We start from the raw sequence: 22,814 nt of genomic DNA on the forward strand, positions 1-22,814 counted from the left end.
AAATGACCCTCTTATTGACTGACCTCATTAACACTACACCCTGTATGCTTCATCCAGTGCCAATGCTTATGTAGTTACATTGTATATCTTGTGTTGCCCTATTATGTATTTTCTTGTATTTTCTTGAATTTTTTAAATTCCCTTTTCTTTCCATGTACTGAATGATCTGTTGAGCTGCTTGCAGAAAAATACTTTTCACTGTACCTCGGTACACGTGACAATAAACAAATCTAATCCAATCCAATGAGGGATGGGTAATAAATGCTGGCCTAACCTGCGACGCCCACATTCCAAGAATTGATCATTTAAAAATCATAAAAATCAGATTATTGTATGATTATCACATTGCTGTTGGTGGTTTTTGCTGTGTTTATATTCGCTGCTGCTTGTTTCCTACAAAACGTTTCTCTTCAAAAAGTACCCATTGGCTGGAAAGCACTTTGGTCCTGAAACCCTTATCCATCGATAAACTGTCCATTGATAAACTGGCTCGAGGTTGTGTGCTTTCAATATGAAACATCTCCTGAGATATGCAACAGTAATCGAGGATCAACATTTCTGTGAGGGGATAATATTAAATTTATTAAAAAACTGGCAACCTTAACCTACCTCTTCCTATCCATTGTTGACTAGTGTCCTGCATATTTCGAACCTGTTTCTTCATCTTATTCTGAAACTGAGCTTAATGTAATTTATGAGCCATGGGATTGATTTCCAAGGATCCCTGGGGTCTAAATTTGTAAACAGCTTAGATTCTAGTTTTATATAATCTCAGCCGAGAAACAGAATGGGCGGGATTCTCCGACCCCCGCTGGGTTGGAGAATCGCCGGGGGGGGTGGCGTGAATCCCGCCCCCGCCTGCCGGAGATTTAGCGGGGGCAAGAATCGCGCCATGCCGGTCGGCAGCCGCTCGCAGCGCCCCCCCCCCCCTCCCCCCCCCGGTGATTCTCCGACTAGCGATGGGGCGAAGTCCCGCTCGTTCTATGCAGGTCCCGCCGGTGTAAATTGGACTAGGTCCCTTACCGGTGGGATCTGGCAGCGCGGGCAGGCTCCGGGGTCCTGGGGGGTGGGGGGGGGGGGGGGGCGGGACGATCTGGCTCCGGAGGGTGCCCCCACGATGGCCTAGCCCGCGATCGGGGCCCACCGATCCGCGAGCGGGCCTGTGCCATGTGTCACTCTTTTCCTATGCGCCGGCTGTGTCAGCCTCTGCGATGGCCGGCGCGATGGTGAACCCCCCCCACCCCCCGTGCATGCACGGACCCGCGCCAGCCGGCGGTGTCCCTTCGACCCCGGCTGGCATGGCGCCAAAGGCCTGCCACGCCGGACAAATGCGAGGTGATGCATTTTGGAAGATCAGAACCCTTAGGAGCATTGACATACAGAGGGATCTGGGCGTTTAGGTCCATACTTCCATGAAAGTGGCAACGTAGATGGATAAGGTGGTGAAGAAGGCATACGGCATGCTTGCCTTCATCAGCGGGGCAGTGAGTACAAGAGTTGGCAGGTCATGTTACAGTTGTATAAAACATTAGTTCGGCCACATTTGGAATATTGCATGCAATTCTGGTCACTACAGTACCAGAAGGACATGGATGCTTTGGAGAGAATGCAAGGAAGGCTTACCAGGATGTTGCCTGGTCTGGAGGGTGTTAGCTATGATGAGTGGTTGAACAAACTAGTATTGTTTTCGTTGGAAAGACGGAGGTTGAGTTATAGACAGGGGAATAGTCAGAAGCTTTTTCCCAGGGGGAAGGACTGAATTGCAAGGGTGCACAGGTTCAAGGTGAGAGGGGGAAAGTTTAGGGGAGATATGCAGGGAAAGATTTTCACACAGAGGGTGATGGGTGCCTGGAACATGTTGCCAGTGGAAGTGGTGAACAGCAACGTTTAAGATGCATCTTGACACGGGTGGTGAATGGAGATATACAGATTGTTTGGGCAATAAGTAGTAGGTCTAAATAAGGAATCTGGATTGGCGCAGGCTTGATGGGCCGAAGGGTCTGTTCCTGTGTTGGAATGTTCTTTGTACTCAGTACAAATATATCTGTTTCAGGTAGATTTATTGTGCTTTTGTTTGTTACATTTATTTACAATGTATATTGTAACTCCACAGCAATCCTTCTCCAAGTCACATAAAGAACAATGTGTACTAGCCCAAAAGCTGCTGCTGAATAAAATCATAAGAAATGGAATCTTTCACATAAATCCAGGTACCTGAATATAAAAAGAAATTGCTTAACTGTTGTTATTGCTTCTGGAAAACGGAAATATATTTGATGCCCAAATCAGATGCTTCAAAACCTTATTTAGATTATTCTGTATTTCAAAGAAAAACATAATATGAACAATAATATTTAGCCCAATTGTTTTCAATTTAAATCTATTGGTCTGTTAATCTACGGTTTAGCTGGAATATGAAAATCTATTTACATACATAGCATAAATCTATATATAATGAATATTCCAGACCTGTGCTTCAGATAGACCCAACCACTTTCTCTACATTTAGCAATTTGGCTATTTGACGCAGAACAATTAATATGTTATTCACGTTTACCACCTTGTTAACCATTTTATTTCTGACGTTTACAAGAGTCGGGATATGGTGCTATCTTACGGACGTCCCATGTGCTTTTTGATTTCTTGTTTCTGGTTCAGCCTGAGGAATTTTCTCACTTTCGCACTTGTCAATTTATATCAGGATTGTAAAGACACAGGAGCACTTCATTGCGCTTGTCAAAGAGCAATCTTCATTCTCCAAGCTCTTGATTGCTAAGTAATTCAGAATCACTGCTGAATGCATTGCGGGATCCAAATTAGCATTTTTCTTTTTGTTTGTGGTGACCAACATTAGATGCAGCATGTCAGGTAAAAGTGTTATTGTCTTGAACCGTTTATGCAAATCACGTTTCCTCAAGAACATTTGCAGCTGCCAAACTTTGTAAACACAATAACACCTTGAATAAGAAATACAATGAGGAAGATTGGATTCAGATTGTGAGGAGAATAAGGGATCTAGCTGGATGTGGGTTTAGTGTGACAGCAAGAAAATCCGACAAATAAATAAATGGTTTTCATCAAATAATAGCCTTAGAACTTGTGCAGATTTAAATTAATTATCCTCACTAGACTACATGGCAACCAATATGAAACAAAAATAGTCATATTAAAAGGCAATTTTATAATTGTAAACAGTATTTCCTATTCCTTCTGTGTTGTTCACTCTAGTATCTCAGTCATGAAGCGCAGCATGGTGGCACAGTGGTTAGCACTGCAGCCTCACAGCGCCAGCGACCTGGGTTCAATTCCGGCCTTGGGTCACATTCTGTGTGGAGTTTGCACTTCCTCCTCATGTCTGCGAGGGTTTCCTCCGGGTGCTCCGGTTTCCTCCCACAGTCCAAAGATGTGCAGGTTAGGTGAAGTGGATTGGCCATGCTAAATTGCCCTTAGCATCCCAAAAGTTAGGTGGGGTATAGGGATAGTACAGGGGCTTGGTCCTCGATCGGGTGTCCGTTTGGAGGGTCGATACAGACTCAATGAGCAGAATTGTCTCCTTGTGCACTGCAGGGATACTATGAACATATTTGATCTCAGTGGCAGAGAACAGAATCAGTTTTTGTTTGTGCCTCAAGGTGAAGGTGGCCATGTTCATACTCTGTGTGTTTGTAGGGTTCCGATAGGTAAGTGGGTGAATGCAGAGGCCAATCCGTCCCTGGAAGGTTCTGTTGCAAATAGGACAGGATCCCACAGACAATTGCAATCTTGGAAAAAGTTGCTGACTCAGGATTTCCTCTCCTTGCATTTTCTCTGCCTTTTCCCTCTGTCTCCGATATGCACTCACAGTTGAAGGAGGGACGTACCGATATTTGGTGTGCCAGGTGCAGGCAAGTTCTCCCAGCATTCACTGTCAATATCAAAACACCTAAGTGAAGCTTTCAAAGTGTCCTTGTAGCGCTTTCTTTGACTAACACGTGGGCGCACCTTGGACTCCTGCTCTCCATCAAAGATTTTCTTTGATAAGCAAGTGGCAAGTATCCTGGTTGCATGAGCAGTGCAGCTCAGTTGTGACTGCCTCAATGTTGGTGTGGATGCCTGGCCTGTCAATTCGGGCATGTGCTGGTCAGTGCCTGGGATTCCCGTCCTGCAAATCTGATCTACAGAAACTTCCAGAGCAGCTCAAGGCGTGGTTGAGCTTCGTGGCATGATACGACCATGTGAACAGCAATAAGCTGAGATCCCATTTCTTCCAAACACTTCGCAAAAAAGCTTTAAAATTAATTTCCCGTGGATACCTATTCCCGATCCAAACGTATTTATTTTTATAAGCAGGCTCTCTTGGGCTGAAGAAAGAGTAAGTTTATTGCACATTCACACACACCAAAATCCAAATAAATGTTTAAAAATAATGTACAAATTGGTCCATGGCTTGTGCGCACACGGCAGGGCAAAAGGCCACATTTCCCCTACATTTGAACATATTTTAGGCAGTAAAATCTGATTATCAGAACGCTACACCTGTATTATCCCTCCCCCCCCAGCAGAAACTCCATTCACATCAAGGTGGGGCAGACCAGCGTGACTCGTGACAAGCCTCTCCAAGCACCTGGCAAGTAGACCTCCCAAAGGTATCGCTCAGGAGGGAGAGGGTCAATCCCGGGCACTGCCCCCAGACAGTGCCTGGACAATGCCAGGGCTTGTGCTAGGGGCGGGGGCGGGAGGGGGGAGGGCGGGAGATTCCAGGTGAACCTTTTTGCCCTGAGTCGGCCTTCAAAAATGGCCCCCTGATCTTCGGGGGCTAAGTTGCTGGCGGGCAGGTGAATCAGCGGCCGCCCTGACAGCACTGCATTGTGGGACTCGCCCTGTGAGTTTTTGTTCCTACGCCCTTTGCAATAGGGTAAAGAAGCCGCCAACAACGGTGCTTTTCCTGCCCACTAACGGCCTTCGCCCAGGATCAATGCATTTTAAAACAAAAGCTTGCAACTGAAAGCAGGCTACAGCAGAGTGGACAAGAGCAGCTACAGCCAGATTTCTGTGCGGGCAAGTTCAATTTCGAGACAAATAAAATACAGCTGAAAGTAATCTTTAGTAAAAAATGTCCTCTGGACATTGAAGGGTGTGTAAATGCCAAACTTGATGAATAGATTTTCAGTGTTCAACAGTGATTTAAAAGTGGCATAAAGGTTTTTGAGGCAATGTGACTTTAAATGGGATTGGAGAGATGTCGAGTTTGGTAATGAGGGATCTGAGTTTGTAATGAGGGATCTGAGTTTGTAATGAGGGATCTGAGTTTGTAATGAGGGATCTGAGTTTTATAATGAGGTATCTGGGGTGAAGAGGAATGAATTCCTATTGAGCAATTTGCACCCGGTTTGCAAGCAGAACTGTGCCGCATCATTTTTTTTGTTCTCAGGGGTTTTGCCGCCATTATGCAGAGAACTCGATGACAGTGAAGGACTGCAGTGAATATCTTAATCAGTAATTGCTCTTGAGAATTGTCAAGCACTTTTATTCACCCACGAAAGAGAATTGCAGAAATTAAGCATCTGCTTAATTAACCTGAGACTGGCCTTGATTCAGTGACACTTTGAACAGGAATTATTCTGACAATTACTCAGCAAATAACTCAATTATGATTGGTGGTGGAGAGCGTTCTGTAATGAGGCCACCAGGTCTGCGTGGAATGACATTTGATATTTAAATATAACACAAAGGCCTCGCTCAAATAACTATAATCCTCTGAGTACATTTTAAATCCTCAGTTAGTCAAATGAGGTCATAATTTAAGATATCCACAGATTAATGTATATATATATTCCCCACTTACTTTTTCTGAGTTACAAAGCCAGGGCTCAGAGTGTGGACAGGGGCAAACCCCTAATCCAGCTCCTTCCCTGCTCCAAAAAACAATTCAAATTGAATCCAATTCATTGTCCCCACAAGAGAGCCATAACAGATCTGAGCCAAACGGCAGAGCAGATACTACACTTGATCTTAACCAAAAAAAAGACTGACATAAAACTGGTGCTGAAAATAAAACATTGCATTATCGCGGAATCATGACGGAACTCCTCTCTTCCTGGGTAGTCCCTCAGGGTCAAGGGTGACTTGCTTTCACTCCGGGGAGGTGGGTTCTGTGGATCCTGGATCCACAGACTCTGCCACAGGTTTGGCAGGTGGTGTTTGATGGGTGGGTGGGTGAGACGCTCTGGGTTCTGCGGTCTCCTTCTGCTGTCTACCCTTGGCCCCCGCGGGCTCCACTCTACAAACGCCCGAGGTGATTGCCACCATTCGCGGATGCCTTTTCTCCAGTTTGTGCGTTCTAAGGCACGCGATTCCCATGTGTCGGTGGGGATGTTGCATTTATTCAGGGAGGCTTTCAGAGTGTCCTTGTAGCGTTTCCTCTGCCCTCCTAGTGATCGCTAGCCATTGCGGAGCTCGGAGGAGAGCACTTGTTTTGGGAGTCTTGTGTGTGGCATGCGGGCAATGTGGCCGGGCCCATCACAGCTGGTCGAGAATGGCCAGTGCCTCAATACTGGGGAATTGGCCTGGAGAGGACGCTCACGTTGTTACGCCTATACTGCCAGTGGATTGCAGGATTTTGCGGGGGCAAGGATTTGAGGTGTCTGCTGTACATTGTCCAGGTTCTGATGCATACAGGAAGGAGGAGACCATGGCTGCCCTGTAGACCATTAGCTTGGTGCTGGGTTTGAGGTTTCAGTCTTCGAACACTCTGTTCCTCAGATATCTGAAGACTGCGCTGGGCACATTGGAGTTGATGTTGGATTTTGTCGTCAATGTCTGTTCAGATTGAGAAGGATCCCGAGGTTTGGGAAATGATTCACATTGTCCAGGGGCTCACTGTGGATCTGATGAAGCAGGATGGTAGAGAACTTGTTTTACGGATGTTTAGTCTTAGACCCATTCTCTCTTATACCTCGGCGAATGCGTTGACGATGGTTTGTAGTTCAGCCTCTGAATGTGCACACACACAGGGGGTCATCGGCGTACTGCAGCTCGATGACAGAGGTTGGGACGGTCCTTGGTTCTGGCCTGGAGGCGTCGGGGGCTGAACAGTTTCCGGCTTGTCCGGTAGGTTAGCTTCACTCCAGCGGGAGCGTTAGGGGACGGGGTGGAATGTTGCTGCGAGGAAGATGGAGAAGAGCATTGGTGCGAGAGACAGCCCTGTTTGACCCCGTTTGCACACGTCTTATGCCTGTGTGGTTCCATTGGTGAGGATCACAGCTGGCATGTCATCATGGAGCAGGCGGAGAATGGTGATGAATTTCTGCGGGCAGCCGAATTTGAGGAGGATGTTCCCCAATCCCTCACAGTTGACAGAGTCGAAGGCCTTTGCGAGGCACTGGAGTCCATTTGGCTCATGACTTTCATTTCCTCGCTCTCACCCACCCCGTAACCCCTGTAAATGTGAACAGTCCATCTAATCTCCTTCAAATCATTCCTCATCTCAAATTCTACCATCCTTCCGGCTTTTCCTCCCTTTCCTCCACTTCATCTGTGTACAAAACCTTGAATTTCTGCCCCCTAATCCCTGTACAATCAGCTTTGCCCACTTTCTCTAAACGTGCCACTGTCTGGCAATTTTCTATCAAATCTCTCCTCAATTAACTACTTCAGTCTATCCATAAAGCTAATTCTTTCATCCCTGGAACCTCTCTGTAAATTTCTTCTGCACCATCTCAAGGATCCTTCCCCCTTCTGAAAGTGTTGTGAGCAGAATGGCATGCAGAATTATTCATGACAGCCCTGTCTTCTCAACCTTGCCCCTCGACTGAGGTGTGCTGACCCTCAGGTTAAATCACCACCAGTCAGCTCTCACTCTCAAAGGGGAAAACAGCCGATGTTCATCTGGGACTGTGGCAACTTTAAACTTTATGCAATGGTGTAGTTGTGGCCTCAGCACCCACACCCATAGATGGGCAGATGCCTCTGTCCCTGCGCACTTCAGAATTGTGCCATGAGGACAATAAAGCCTCTCCCTCAACCTTCTGCCAAAATGCATAACGGCGTTCAAAAGGCATCTCGACAAATACATGGATAGGGATAGGAATATAGGGATATGGCACAAGGAAGTGCTGAGGGTTTTGGCCAAGAGTAGTATCATGACCGGTACAGGCTTGGAGGGCCAAAGGGGCCTGTTCCTGCGCTGGATTGTTCTTTGTTCTCTGCATTAAACTCCATCTGCACTTGTCTGCCCATTCTGCTAGCCTATGTCCTCTGCAACATTGATATCATCCTTACTCTTTGTGACATTTCCAAGCTTTGTACCATCTACAAATTACTTTGCATTGGAAAATAAATAGGATGTTAGCAAGGACTCCACCACAAACTGAAAGCAACACTTGGTTAGGATTCCGATGATATAGCCAATTAGCTTCAATTATTTGATTCTGAATGTAATTGCCTCATTTAGTTTCCCTCAATATCTAAAGAACGTAATTAAATCAAGTCAAAAAAACTTTGAAATTGGCTCTTTAACTCATGAAATGAAAGTCCTCCAATCAGGATGAACAATATTTTCAGGAGTAACTGATTACTTTCATGCAATTCTGAATAATATCATGAGTCAGTTTCAGAATTAGATTAAATAAAACACTGATGAAAACGATTTGGGGTATGGTTTCACCCTGACTATTTATCTATAAACAATCCACGATGACACAACCAAGTTACACCAATATTAAACCATAAGTCATGATCCCTCACAGTTTAAGTTAAAAATAAATCATTCAAAATATTTCAAAAGCAAAAAATATATAATTTCTTCAAGTGTAAATTAAAGAATAATGTTGAAGGGGTGACAACTGTGTTTGGTGTTTGTATTAAGGGCCAAATAATACACAGGTGAGGAAGGTCATTCAATTCATCAAGCTCGCCCATTTAGAAAGCTCCCTATCATAGATCAAGCCAGAACTGTTTTCCTACATCACATATCACCCCACAGGCCCAGATCACATGTTAATCATTCTTTTGCGTGGAAAGAACTTCCTGAGTCAGTCACACTGTGCATTTTTACTACTGAATTGTCCTTCCTTGAACTCAATAAAACTTCAAAATGAATTCTCTTTTGTGAAGATCATGGTTTACCTTGAAATAGCCTTTGGGATTTAAACTTTTATTCCAAAGATTTATTATATTTGATTTAATGTGTCGATTGTTACTCTTGACATATAATGCAGTCACCAAATGCAACAATGGATTATTTTTGTAGAAATCTGGGCAATGGAGGGCGGGATTCTCGAGCCGCGCTAGCCCAGTGAATGGAAATTCCCGCCCGAGGTCAATGGACCTTCACATGGTCTGCTTCCCGCCCTGTGATCTTGTGGTGGGCGGGGCAGAAGAATCCAGCCCAGAGTATATTAACGAGGATTTCAATGGCACCAAGCATGCAGATGACATCCTGAGTACAAGGTGTGATCTATGGGCGGAATTCCCTGGCCTCTCACCATGTTTCTCAGTGATGGGACAGGGAACGCCATTCGACAGTGGTTGGATCTTCTGGCTCCGCCGCCAGCAATGGATTTCCCATTGAATACACGGCAGCGGGATGCGCTGACATGAAAAATGGGAGAATTTTGGCCGTTAATTTCAGTACTTCACTGTTGAATAGATTGAAATTCTAATCTACATTGGCATTTGACATGCAATATTAACACTTTACAGAGGCTGAAATTGTCTCAATTATAATGTCATGTCGAAGATGACTTTGACTCCTTTGGTGTTTGTTTTCCCAAAGCCTTCCCTGCCAAACACGCCTTTCGAAAAGTTTGTGCCCCTCCTTCCTGACTCTCGCATTGAAGTCGTCGAGGAGAATCAGCTTGTCTGCCTTTGGGATGCGGGACAGCGATTGGTCAAGGCTAGAGTAGAAGGCCTCTTTTGCCTCGTCTGTTGCATCAAGGGTTGGGGCTTAGGCACTGACGGCCGTGATGCAATGCTTCTGGGCTGGTTGAGCAATAGGGTCCCGAGGTGTTGCTGACCCCATGGGGGCGCTTTCAATCGTCCGACCAATTTGTTTTTTACAGTGAAGCCGTAGAGACAATGTTCTTCTTCTCGATTACATTTACAAAGAAGATGTATCCGCCACCGTGTTCTTTAAACTGGCCATCTTCAGGGTGGAGATGTCTGTTGTGGCGGAGTTCCCAGGCGATGGTAGCGGTGCAGCGTTCAGGGCTATTGCTGACATTCCAGGTCCATGAATTCATTGGAATGCGTGGATGGGGTTGGGTTGGAAGGTGCCTGTGCTGAGATTATTTTGACATGGGGTGGTTGTGACACACCAAACAGCACATGGCTCTAGTGGAGCGAGGCTCTGGCCAGGTGGCAGGGAAATCCGGGACCACAGGAGACAAGGCTTTGCTGCAGGAAGGGGACAAACACAGATATCATCCTGCAACTATCTGCCTGACAATCAATGACGTCACTTTTAAAGAGTGATATAGTTTCCACTCTATCTCGTGCCCTGTAATCTCAGCCCACTGTTGCGTCCTCTCCCCCCGCTGCTGCTCCTCTCCCCCCCGCTGCTGCTCCTCTCCCCCCGCTGCTGCTCCTCTCCCCCCGCTGCTGCTCCTCTCCCCCCGCTGCTGCTCCTCTCTCCCCGCGGTTGCTCCTCTCTCCCCGCTGCTGCTCCCCCTCCCCGCTGCTGCTCCTCATCACCCCCGCTGCTGCTCCTCTCCCCCCCGCTGCTGTTCCTCTCCCCCTCGCTGCTGCTCCTCTCTCCCCCGCTGCTGCTCCCTCCCCCCGCTGCTGCTGCTCCACTCTCCCCGCTGCTGCTACCTCTCCCCCGCTGCTGCTCCCTCTCTCCCTCGCTGCTGCTCCCTCTCCCCCGCTGCTGCTCCTCTCCCCAGCTGCTGCTACTCTCCGCCCCGCTGCTGCTCCTCTCTCCCCGCTGCTGCTCCTCTCCCCCGCTGCTGCTACCTCCCCCCGCTGCTTGCTACTCTCCCCCCGATGCTGCTACTCTTCCCCCGCTGCTGCTCCTCTCCCGCCGCTGCTGCTCCTCTCTCCCCCGCTGCTGCTCCTCTCTCCCAGCTGCTGCTCCTCTCCCCCGCTGCTGCTCCTCTCCCCCCGCTGCTGCTCCTCTCTCCCCCGCTGCTGCTCCTCTCCACCGCTGCTGCTCCTCTCCCCTGCTGCTGCTCCTTCGCCCCGCTGCTGCTCCTCTTCCCCGCTGCTGCTCTCTCTCCCCGCTGCTCCTCTCCCCCCGCTGCTGCTCCTCTCGTGCTGCTCCTCTCGCCGCTGCTGCTCCTCCCCCGCTGCTGCTCCTCTCCCCCGCTGCTGCTCCTCTCCCCCCGCTGCTGCTCCTCTCGCCCCCCTGCTGCTCCTCTCTCCCCGCTGCTGCTCCTCTCCCCCCGCTGCTGCTCTCTCCCCCGCTGCTGCCTCTCCCCCGCTGCTGCTCCTCTCTCCCCGCTGCTGCTCCTCCCCCCGATGCTGCTCCTCTCCCCCGCTGCTGCTCCTCTCCCCCGCTGCTGCTCCTCTCCCCCCGCTGCTGCTCCCTCCCCCGCTGCTGCTCCTCTCCCCCGTTGCTGCTCCTCTCCCCCGCTGCTGCTCCTCTCCCCTCGCTGCTCCTCTCCCCCCGCTGCTGCTCCCCTCCCCCCGCTGCTGCCCCTCTCCCCCCGCTGCTGCTCCTCTCTCCCGCTGCTGCCCCTCTCCCCCGCTGCTGCTCCCCTCGCCCCGCTGCTGCTCCTCTCCCCCCGCTGCGGCTCCTCTCCCCCCGGCTGCTCCTCTCCCCCCCGCTGCTGCCCCCCGCTGCTGCTCCTCTCTCCCCGCTGCTGCTCCTCTCCCGCTGCTGCTCCTCTCCCCCCCGCTGCGGCTCCTCTCCCCTCGCTGCTGCTACTCTCTCCGATGATGTTCCTCTCCACCCGCTGCAGCTCCTCCCCGCTGCTGCTCTCTCCCGTGCTGCTCCTCTCCCCCCGCTGCGGCTCCTCTCCCCGCTGCTACTCTCCCCGATGATGCTCCGCAGCTCTTCCCCCCGCTGCTGCTCCTCTCCCCCGCTGCTCCTCTCCCCCGCTGCTCCTCTCCCCGCTGCTGCTCCTCTCCCCCCACTGCTGCTCCTCTCCCCCCGCTGCTGCTCCTCTCCCCGCTGCTGCCCCTCTCCCCCGCTGCTGCTCCTCTCTCCCCGCTGCTCCTCTCCCCGCTGCTGCCCCTCTCCCCCGCTGTGCTCCTCTATCCCCGCTGCTGCTCCCCTCCCCCGCTGCTGCTCCTCTCTCTCCGCTGCTTCTCCTCCTCCCGCTGCTGCTCCTCCTCCCGCTGCTGCCACTCTCCCCCGCTGCTGCTCCTCCCCCGCTGCTGCTCCTCTCCCCCGGCTGCTGCTCCTCTCCCCGGCTGCTGCTCTCTCCCCCGCTGCTGCTCCTCTCCCCGCTGCTACCGCTCTCCCCGCTGCTGTCCTCTCCCCCACTGCTGCTCTCTCCCGCTGCTGCTCCTCTCCCCCCGCTGCTGCTCCTCTCCCCCTGCTGCTCCTCTCTCCCGCTGCTGCCTCTCCCCCGCTGCTGCTCCTCTCCCCCTGCTGCTCCTCTCCCACGCTCCTGCTCTTCTCCCCGCTGCTGCTCCTCTCTCCCCGCTGCTGCTCCTCTCCCCCTGCTGCTCCTCTCTCCCACTGCTGCTCCCCTCGACTCGCTGCTGCTCCTCTCCCCCTCGCTGCTGCTCCTCTCTCCCCACTGTGCTCCTCTCCCCCCCCCGCTGCTGCTCTCTCCCCGCTGCTGCTCCTCTCTCCCCGCTGCTGCTCCTCTCCCCCGCAGCTGCTCCTCTCCCCCCGCTGCTGCTCCTCTCCCCGCTGCTGCTCCTCTCCCCTCGCTGCTGCTCCTCTCTCCCGCTGCTGCTCCTCTCCCCCGCTGCTGCTCCTCTCTCCCTGCTATGCTCCTTTCCCCACGCAGCTGCTCCACTCCCCACGCTGCTGCTCCTCTCCCCCGCTGCTGCCCCTCTACCCCCGCTGCTCTCTTCCCCCCGCTGCTGCTCCTCTCCCCCCGCTGCTGCTCCTCTCCCCCGCTGCTGCTCCTCTCCCCCGCTGCTGCTCCTCTCCCCGCTGCTGCTCCTCTCTCCCCGCTGCTGCTCCTCTCTCCCTGCTGCTGCTCCTCTCTCCCGCTGCTGCTCCTCTCTCCCCGCTGCTGCTCTCTCTCCCGCTGCTGCTCCTCTCCCCCGTGTTCTGCTCCTCTCCCCCCGCTTCTGCTCCTCTCCCCCCGTTGCTGCTTCTCTCCCCGCTGCTCCTTTCCCCCCGCTGCTGTCCTCTCCCCCTCTGCTGCTCCTCTCCCCCCGCTGCTGCTCCTCTCCCCCCGCTGCTGCTCTCCCCTCCGCTGCTGCTCCTCCCCCCGCTGCTGCCTCTCCCCCGCTGCTGCTCCTCTCCCCGCTGCTGCTCCTCTCCCGCTGCTGCTCTCCCTCCGCTGCTGCTCCTCTCCCCCCGCTGCTGTTCCTCTCCCCCGCTGCTGCTCCTCTCCCCCCGCTGCTGCTCCTCTCCCCCTCTGCTCCTCTCCCTGCTGCTCCTCTCCCGCTGCTGTCCTCTCCCCCGCTGCTGCTCCTCTCCCCCCACTGCTGATCCTCTCTCCCGCTGCTGCTCCTCTCCCCCGCTGCTGCTCCTCTCCCCCCGCTGCTGCTCCTTCCCCCCGCTGCTGCTCCTCTCCCCCCGCTGCTGCTCCTCTCCCCACTGCTGCTCCTCTCCCCCCCCTGCTGCTAAACATTATCATCAACCCCCCAATCCACGTTATCACCCCCACCATCCACATTATGATCACCCCCGATCCACAACATCACCCCCTACATTATCATCAGACCTTTCGATCACATTCAATCTGCACTGTAAATTTTATGTAATTCTATGTACCATTCTGTTCAATTATTTGCATGAACAAAGTTTGAGGTGCAACATTATACTTTTCATGGAAAATAAAGTTAAATAGATATTAGAGCAAATTGGGTGACACCCATTTATACAAACATTAAGCCAAGCTGGAATAATCAATGCAGAGTATCATAGATTTGGCCAGTTTGTTCCTCACTTGTCAAACTTCTGAATTTCGCTATTGCGCAGTGATCGTTAAACCTGACCGAAATTACATTTTCCACACTGAGTAAAGCGAAATCAGTAAGGCTGAGTTAAAGAACCAATCAGCAACTAGCTGCGGAAATGTCTATGTGGAGTTAGTCACTGCATCATTGTGAATATACATTCACTCATACAGAACATGAGTCAGACAAAAGCACATCAGTTTAAATTTGTTTGTTTTTTTCTTGGTTGCTGATTTTCATTCCTCTTTCAAATGTGATAAAATTGACAAGTCAATTGGTACAGGAAACAAATCTGAAAATGTATTCCCGCAACTGAGGAGTGACTGATACATGAATCATGATGTCTTCGGCATTGAGATTGCCAACTGAAAGCAACTCAATCTCTATTTACTCATTTAGGGGATGTGGGTGTTACTGGCTGGGATGGTGTTTGGTTGCCCATTCCTAATTGATTACCCTTTGAACTGAATGGCTTGCTCGCCCATTTTGTGGGACAGCTGAGAGTCAAACATGTTGCTGTGGGTCTGGAGTCTCATATAGGCCAGACGGGGTAAGGATGGCAGATTTCCTTCCCGAAAGGACATTAGTGAAACAGACGGAGTTTTTACCACAATCAGCAATTATTTCATGGTGATCATCAGACTTTTAATTCCAGTCTGTGTGGCCAGGGTCCACCTACAGCGCCGTTGGGAAATAACCCAGCAAAGGAAGAGTAATGTTTCGACATCAGGATGATGCACAACTTAGTCGGGTGTATTTCGATGACAGAGGTGGATCAGTGAGCGTCATTTGCAGGCTTCTAGCGTCTTCATGGGCAGCACGGTGGCACAGTGGTTAGCACTGTTGCCTCACAGCTCCAGGGAGCTGGGTTCAATTCCCGCCTTGGGTGACTGATGTGGGCTGTATGCATTCTCCTCGTGTCTACGTAGGTTTCCTCCGGGTGATCCGGTTTCCTCCCACAGTCCAAAGATGTGCGGGCTAGATGGATTGGCCATGCTAAATTTCCCTTAGTGTCCAAAGGTTAGGTGGGTTAAAGGGTGAGGGAATGGGCCTAGGTAGGGTGCTCTTTCATAAGGGTCTGTGCAGACTTGATGGGCTAAATGGCCTCCTTCTGCACGATGGGAGTTCTATGATCACCAAGATGTTCTGCGTCGAGACAGGCAATTTATAGGAAAATAACATTATGACGAGATAATGCACATGACTGTTGTAACTCCTACAATTCACATCACAGTGACTGCAACACAAACTGAGAGATTGAAGGGAACTTTTACAGATGCCCAAACACAATTCCACTGCTGGATCTCAGTAACGGGTTTAACCTGCACCCCGAAGACAGGTAGGACTGTTTTTCAGAACTCAGAAGGTGTGGTTACCTCGCCTGAGCTGAGGAAATGTAGGTCAGGATTTTCTGTTGCTGAAACTGTGATCTGGTGGCTGAGGAATCAACACAAAACCTGCTGTGGCAGCATCGCATTCTGAATATGTTATTTATTGAAAACAGTCTACTTGGAAATAAGGAAGGAAGAAACAGGCCATGAATTGTTTGGGAGTGAATCCTCCACTGTTTGTAGAAATCCAAATGCATTATTTAAGTTACTTTGAAACAAGCTACATTACACCAGCAACACAATTTATATTTTTTGCCTTTCCCCGTTACATATTGCACACAGTGCGTTGCTCAAAACATTGAAGCAGCTGGTGTTTCTCATTTCTCAGCAAAATCAATACATCACAAAAATCAATTGTGATATAATACTGAAAATGAAATGTTGCCACATTTAAGACGCTCACAAGATATGTCGGGTTATTTATATGCGTTTCCTCAAATTTAAGTTCTGTTTTGAATATCCATCCATCTTGACAATAAAGCACAGTGTTGGGGGGGGGTGGTGGGTGGTGGGGGTGGCGCATTGGTAAATGTTATCCTCCAAGTATACTTTTCGAACAAGAACACGGGGAACAAAGCTCTGCATATTTGTTTGTTGACTAAGTCGCAGAGTAAATACTACATTTCCAGTGATCCATCAAAAACACAGCAGTATAAATCTCCAATAACCATGGAGTCATCAGCTTCTCAGCTCTGCTTTCTGCAATAACTCAAAACTGCCATAAGGTGGTGGGAGACGTACATTTCACTGACAAATGTACTAAAGTCCCGAGACAGCATCGATACCATTAACGTTTTTTTTTCAAAGCAGAAGAATTATATCAGTGTTTCTTTACCAAAGGCGATGGATATGGCAGAACAATGGTTATGAATGTCTTGCCAGACTTACTTGAAATACATCAACTTTGTCAATACGATTTGCATGGAGTAAATTTGAAATGAACAAGACTGTCAAATAAACGCATTTACTCAAACCTTAGCCATCCCTTCCCCCAACACACACACGTACACACAGCCCCACAGACTAAAGTATTACAGATTTACTGCTGCTAACACTGAATATTGAACAATGTGCTCGCAAATGAAAGAAATTTGAATCTTAAAATATCAGTTTGAACCTGTGAAATGTGTTTTCAAAGACGGACTTTCCAAATGGATCGGAGATTATTTATAGATTGCAGCAGCCTCTAAAAAACAGGTAGTTAAACTAGTGAAGCTGTGAGAAAGTGGAATAACATTAAAGTGATCCGTGACAAATTGAGCAGCGTAAAATTTAGTAACATTCCAAATAGTTGGGATATGACAAATTGCCAGTTATTTATATTCCAAGACTGCATTCATGTATGGATGAAGCACAGTTTTGTCATCCAGATTTAGGGAAGCACGGTACCGCAGTGGTTAGCACTGCTGCCTCACTGCTCCAGGGTCCCATGTTCGATTCCTGGCTTGGGTCACTGTCTGTGCAGAGTCTGCACGTTTCCCCGTGTATGTGTGGTTTTCCTCCGGGTGCTCCAGTTTCCTCCCACAGTCCAAAGATGTGCAGGTTCGGTGGATTGGCCATGCTAAATTGCCCTTAGTGTCCAAAATTGCCCTTAGTGTTGGGTGGGGTTACTGGGTTATGGGGATAGGGTAGAGGTGTGGGCTTAGCTAGGGTTCTCTTTCCAAGAGCCAGTGCAGACTCGATGGGCTGAATGGCCTCCTTCTGCACTGTAAATGCTATGATTTTATGACCTTATCTATTTCTCTCCTGAATTCTCTATCCCAGACAGCAGTGGAGGTTGGGTCATGCAATGTATTCAAGGCTGAGTGAGACAGATTTTGATGGACAATGGAATCAAGGGTTATGTGGAGCAGACAAAAAAGCAGAATGGAGACCACAACCATATCAGCCCTGATATTATTGAATGGGCTTGAAAGGCCAAGCGGCCTACACTGGCTCCTAAGTCTTATGTTCCCGTATCTCAGAATAATTTTCTAGTGACAAAATGCTACATGCAGTTTAGAATCCCAGGTTGGGACTCCAATATGGTCACCTGTATGCATATAAATACGCAGTATTCGATAGCACACCTTAATGTTTCAGCAGACATGGAAAAATAGGAAACTGTTCATGTTAAATTTTCCAAGGCTAAAATATTTCCTTTTGTGGGAGGTGAGATTTCAACAAATTATGGGCTTGTGCAAAAATGCACAAAATGAAATACGTAATTAGAATCAAAGCCATAAATAAAGTCAATTATTCTAATTGTTTTTCTCTGTATTCAGAAGAAAATCACAACATTTTGAAAGTTTCGAGTCATCTCATCCTGCTTTTCAGTGTCATCAATATCATCCTGCGAGCAACACGACAGTTTAGCGTGCATAATCGGTGGGGAGCACATTGATTCTGAGCAGTCTTCAGTCCAAAGCTTGACAACTCCAATATTTCACCGAAATTCAGTATCAACAATTACTCACACCATAATGCGAGAACTGGCAAGTTGTCCATGGTCTAAACTTCTAAGCTGTCCCATTATTTCACTTTCCATTTCAGCGTGCAGTAGTCACACAATCAAAATCAGATTGTAAATAGGTAAGATCAGGAAATATTGTGGATCAATAACCATTTCTCTACAATTATGGTGCTCCATGTATATGTTACAAACAAGACTTGCTGACAATACTTAAAAATAATGACTGCAAGATATGGATCTGATGGGAGGAGATTGGTCTTGCTGTCCAGGTATTTAAACAAATTAGTTATCGTCTATGGTGTCTTTAAGCTGTATGAATGCTTGGTGGATGTAGATATTATTTTCAGTACCCAATGGGAGTCTCATTAAACTTTCAGACCAAGCCTATTTCACCCATTGTGGTTGAGCTAATTGTACTGTGGTTATTTTCAGGAAAATGAGAGCACACTAGTTTCTTTGTGGATTATGAATCTAACTGAAAATAACTACATGTACAATCAGCTCGATCACAATCTCCTTCCAGCTTACACACTCTGGTGTGTTCATCGTTGCTTTTTTGATGTTGGTGAGAATGGGTGAAATAGACTTGGTCTGAAAAATTAATTTTATAGTTGCCCCATTAGGTATGAAAGTACGATCTAGGCCATCCTGTCCAATCTTCATTGTTGGTACCTGATTGCACCATGTACTTAGTCAAAGATAAATAGGACCAATCGGACCACAGCTATTTACAGTTGATGAGGACAGAGTACTCAAAGTGATCCACTAGTGTAGCACATCAGATTAACTCACAAGATAACTGAAGCTCTCCCGAGTGACGAATGCTGGTGGAAGCCAACAATTCCATCAATTGAGCTTTGCTATTTATTTCACCAGTTCACAGGCAAACCACTAGATGGTGATCATGAAAAGTCATCAATCTGAAGCATTAACCCTGTTTCTCACTCCATGGAGGCCGCCCTGATCTGCTGAGTATTTCCAGCATTTACTGTCTTATTTTTCCATTGGATAATGATGTTCCACTGAGCCAGGAGTGGGCAGCCTGTATGCACAGCGAGAGACAAGCAATGTGACATATGGCTGAATTAGCTGTCTGAACAGATGACTGCACAGTGAAAGAGGAGGAATTCATATTAAAAACTGGTGCTTCACTACTCCAAAACCTGTGATTATCAAACCGTATATTGTATTCTATCATACTTTCATATATTTTTTCCCTGGTGAGCATCTCTATGTAAAAAGTAGAATTTGAATTATTTGCATGCACCACATCCTACATTCAATGTGCCTGGTGTCGCACAAGAGAACAACTTAACCTTGGAGCCCAATTTTGAGAAACAGGAATTCCTTTATTTTACTTTTCCTACAATCTTTCATAAAGACCAGAAAATCTTATAGAGTGCAGTATTATCAGCCATTCAGAATAAACCTCAAGGTGGACATGAGCATATTGCATCACCTTACTCCTGGATTCACTCCTATGCTGGTTTTTGCCTAACAGATGCATTACCTACAAAGCCATAGCAGGGAAAATGCCTAGTGACAATACTTTCACAGAAACAGAATTTCTAACAATCAAAATGCATAAAATTACAGTTAAACTAATGTTGAGAGTGAAAAAGACGACACAGAAAATACAAAGAATCTTTTCAGCTGAACCTTCTTGTGGTCACAATCATTTGCCTTCCAGCTGACATAGCAAACGGTGAGTGCTTCATGGTTCTAAGACTATTAAAAAATGGAATACTCACACACTCACAAGCACATAAACACTCACATACACTCATACAGACACACATACACTCATAATACTCACACACACATATACACACTCATACACACACACATACACCACACATACACACTCACACAAACACTTCATACACTCACACACACACTCATACACATACACGCTCACACACATACACACTCACACACATACACACTCACACAAACACATATAGACAAACATCAAACATACACTCATACAGACACATATACACATACTCACACACAAACACACACAAACATATACACTCTTACAGACACACATGCACTCATACATACCCACATGCACATACTCAGATACATAAACACTAATACAGACAAACATACATATATTCACACACACATTACATTCATAGACACACATACACACACACATACACTCACACACATATATTCACACACACACATACTCACACACACATGCACACACACATATATACACACACACATATACATACACATACTCACACAATGTTATTTAACATTTAGTAAATAACTCATTTAACGAGAATTGTTTACCAGCTAAATCTGTTTTGATGAGAACTTCTAAATAACGTTAATAAGAATACGCGTGACTGATTTTCCATTTTAAGCTGCAGTCAAATAAGATCTCAGAATCAGACACTGCACATTTCTAATCTGCACATTGGAGTAAGTACTTCGCCGCTAATATCAGTGCTATGAAACATAGTTTCACTGTCATTACCCAGACCTTTTTCACCATCCATGGCATACAGCTGTGGTTTTCTGTCAAAACAGTTTGGCAATATTTTTCTTATTTAAACAAATCTTAATTTAGGAAAACTGAGAACAACTATTTTCCAAAATTAAGTTCTTTCCCCTCATAAGATTGGATGTAAAAATGTAACACTGACAGGTGGGTAACCCCACATATTTCTTAGCAGGTTTATTTGAATTTGCCAAAGAGACGCGGAATACATATTGCAGCGTGTGCTGGAAACACTGACTGACTCTTTATTCCATGTAGATTTCCTCAGTCCTGTAATTTCCAATCCAGCCTCCCCACTCACTGAAGCTGACATAGCAGCCTTTCCAAAGGGGAGAATGAGGGAGCCCAGATCAATGACAGTGCAAATCATCACACCCCATTGAGGGGGGGGGGGGGCAGAGGGAATCTATTCCTTTCCGAATCACAGCGATCTGTCCGAACTTTTACTTTTTTGTTGTGTTGAAAATGACTGAATAAATCCAGAAAGCCCATCCACCTGCGGGCGGCTCTGGGAAGCCGGGAATGTGAAATGCTGCATCGCAATCCGTCAGCAAATAATATCCTCCTTCAACCAAACCAGAGGGCAGCAAATGAGAAGTTTCACTGAAGATAGCTCCTTCCAGAAGGAGTCGCAAAGGTCGCCTCACTCTCTGCAGGTAGCATGTAGCACTGTGCTAACAATACTGCAACATCTGGGCAGCACCCAGACACAGAGACAGGGGGGGGGGGGGGCACAGACACAGACACAGAGACGGGGGGGGCACACAGAGACAGGGGGGGGGGGCACACAGAGACAGGGGGGGGCACCCAGACACAGAGACAAGCTGGGGGGGGGGGGGGGGGGCAGCACCCAGACACAGAGACACAGAGACAAGCCGGGGGGTGGGGGGGGGGGGCAGCACCCAGACACAGAAGACAAGCCGGGGGGTGGGGGGGGGGGTGTGGGGCAGCACCCAGACACAGAGACAAGCCGGGGGGTGGGGGTGTGTGTGGGGGCAGCACCCAGACACAGAGGCAAACCGGGGGGGGGGGGGGGGCTAGGCACCCAGACACAGAGACAAGCCGGGGGGTGGGGGGGACATCACTTTAATATTTCAACTGCATTCTTGTCGGTGGCGATTAAGGCAACTTGTGAGTAACTGGACCACTCGAAAGGAGATTCCCCTGTCACCCAGCAATAGCAGAACATTTCAGAGGGACAGCTCCGCAAAACATTCCCCAAAACTGGAGCTGGCCAGCACATTAGTTTTCCCTCTTCAACACCAAATCCATGTCTGCGTAGCACATCCCACAACACCACACACTCACACAGACACACACACACACTCTCACCCAGACACACACTCACACACACACACACTCACACAGACACACAGACACACACACACTCTCACACAGACACACACTCACAACACACACACACTCTCACACACACTCACACACACACACCCTCTCACACAGACACACACACACACTCACACACTCTCACACAGACACACACACACACACTCACACACACACACTCTCACACAGACACACACACACACACACTCTCACACAGACACACAACACACACACACAGACACACACACACACTCTCACACAGACACACACAGACACTCACACAGACACACACTCACACACACACTCACACAGACACACCCTCACACTAACACAGACACACACTCACACAGACACACACTCCCACACAGACACACACTCACACACACACTCACACAGACACACACTCACACACTCACACAGACACACACCACACTCACACACACTCACACAGTACACACACTAGACACACAACTCACACCACTCACACAGACACACACTCACAGACACACACACTCGCAGACAGACACAGACATACACACTCACACACACACACAGGAGCCCAGCTGTTTGCCTTTTACTTACAGTGGAGGAGTGCTGTTTAAACCTTCCTGCAGCACCGGCTTAAGTTCCTTCAATGGTTTTTTAAAAAAAGCCACTCAGATCGCTTGCCCACCGATGAAGCTGCTGAGGGACGGGCTGGTGATGGAAAGGTGCTCCCAGGGTCCGGGTAGTCCCTCCACAGACCCCCTCCTTCCCCCTCCCCTCTCTCCCAGTTGGGCAATGTGCACACAGGGAGCTGGCTAGCAGAGGGATATGAATCCTCCCAGTCACATCATGATGCTGCTCCCCCGTTCTAGCTGCGCGCCTCAGCTCCAGCTCCCTGCTGTAGAATCAGTCTAGCCTGACTGAAGCTAATAGGCCTCTATTTAACCAGCCAATCAATATCCAGGATTGCTCAGCTCGTCCCTTGGGTGGTTCACCAGTCTCCACACAAACAATAGGTTTCTCCCAGTTGGTGCACCCTTTCTAGTAAATTATCTCTTTTCTTAAATCAGAATTTTTGAATTTCAGAATTTTAAAATCATATTTATACAATGACCTT

The 22,814-nt window shown here is 48.3% G+C and overlaps 1 protein-coding gene across 4 annotated transcripts in view; it reads right to left on the reverse strand.

Annotated features, from left to right (window-relative positions):
• Nucleotides 1–22,583, reverse strand: part of LOC119965741 (cadherin-18-like) — a 787,515-nt gene extending 764,932 nt beyond the window's left edge. For all 4 annotated transcript variants that reach the window (XM_038796509.1, XM_038796511.1, XM_038796505.1 and 1 more), the window contains exon 1: nucleotides 22,295–22,583. The gene's annotated coding sequence lies outside the window, so the exon portion shown is untranslated. The remainder of the gene's footprint in view (nucleotides 1–22,294) is intronic.
• Between the last annotated feature and the right edge of the window lie 231 nt (nucleotides 22,584–22,814).

This window comes from Scyliorhinus canicula, chromosome 5 (assembly GCF_902713615.1).
Source record: "Scyliorhinus canicula chromosome 5, sScyCan1.1, whole genome shotgun sequence".
Classification (NCBI taxonomy): domain Eukaryota; kingdom Metazoa; phylum Chordata; class Chondrichthyes; order Carcharhiniformes; family Scyliorhinidae; genus Scyliorhinus; species Scyliorhinus canicula.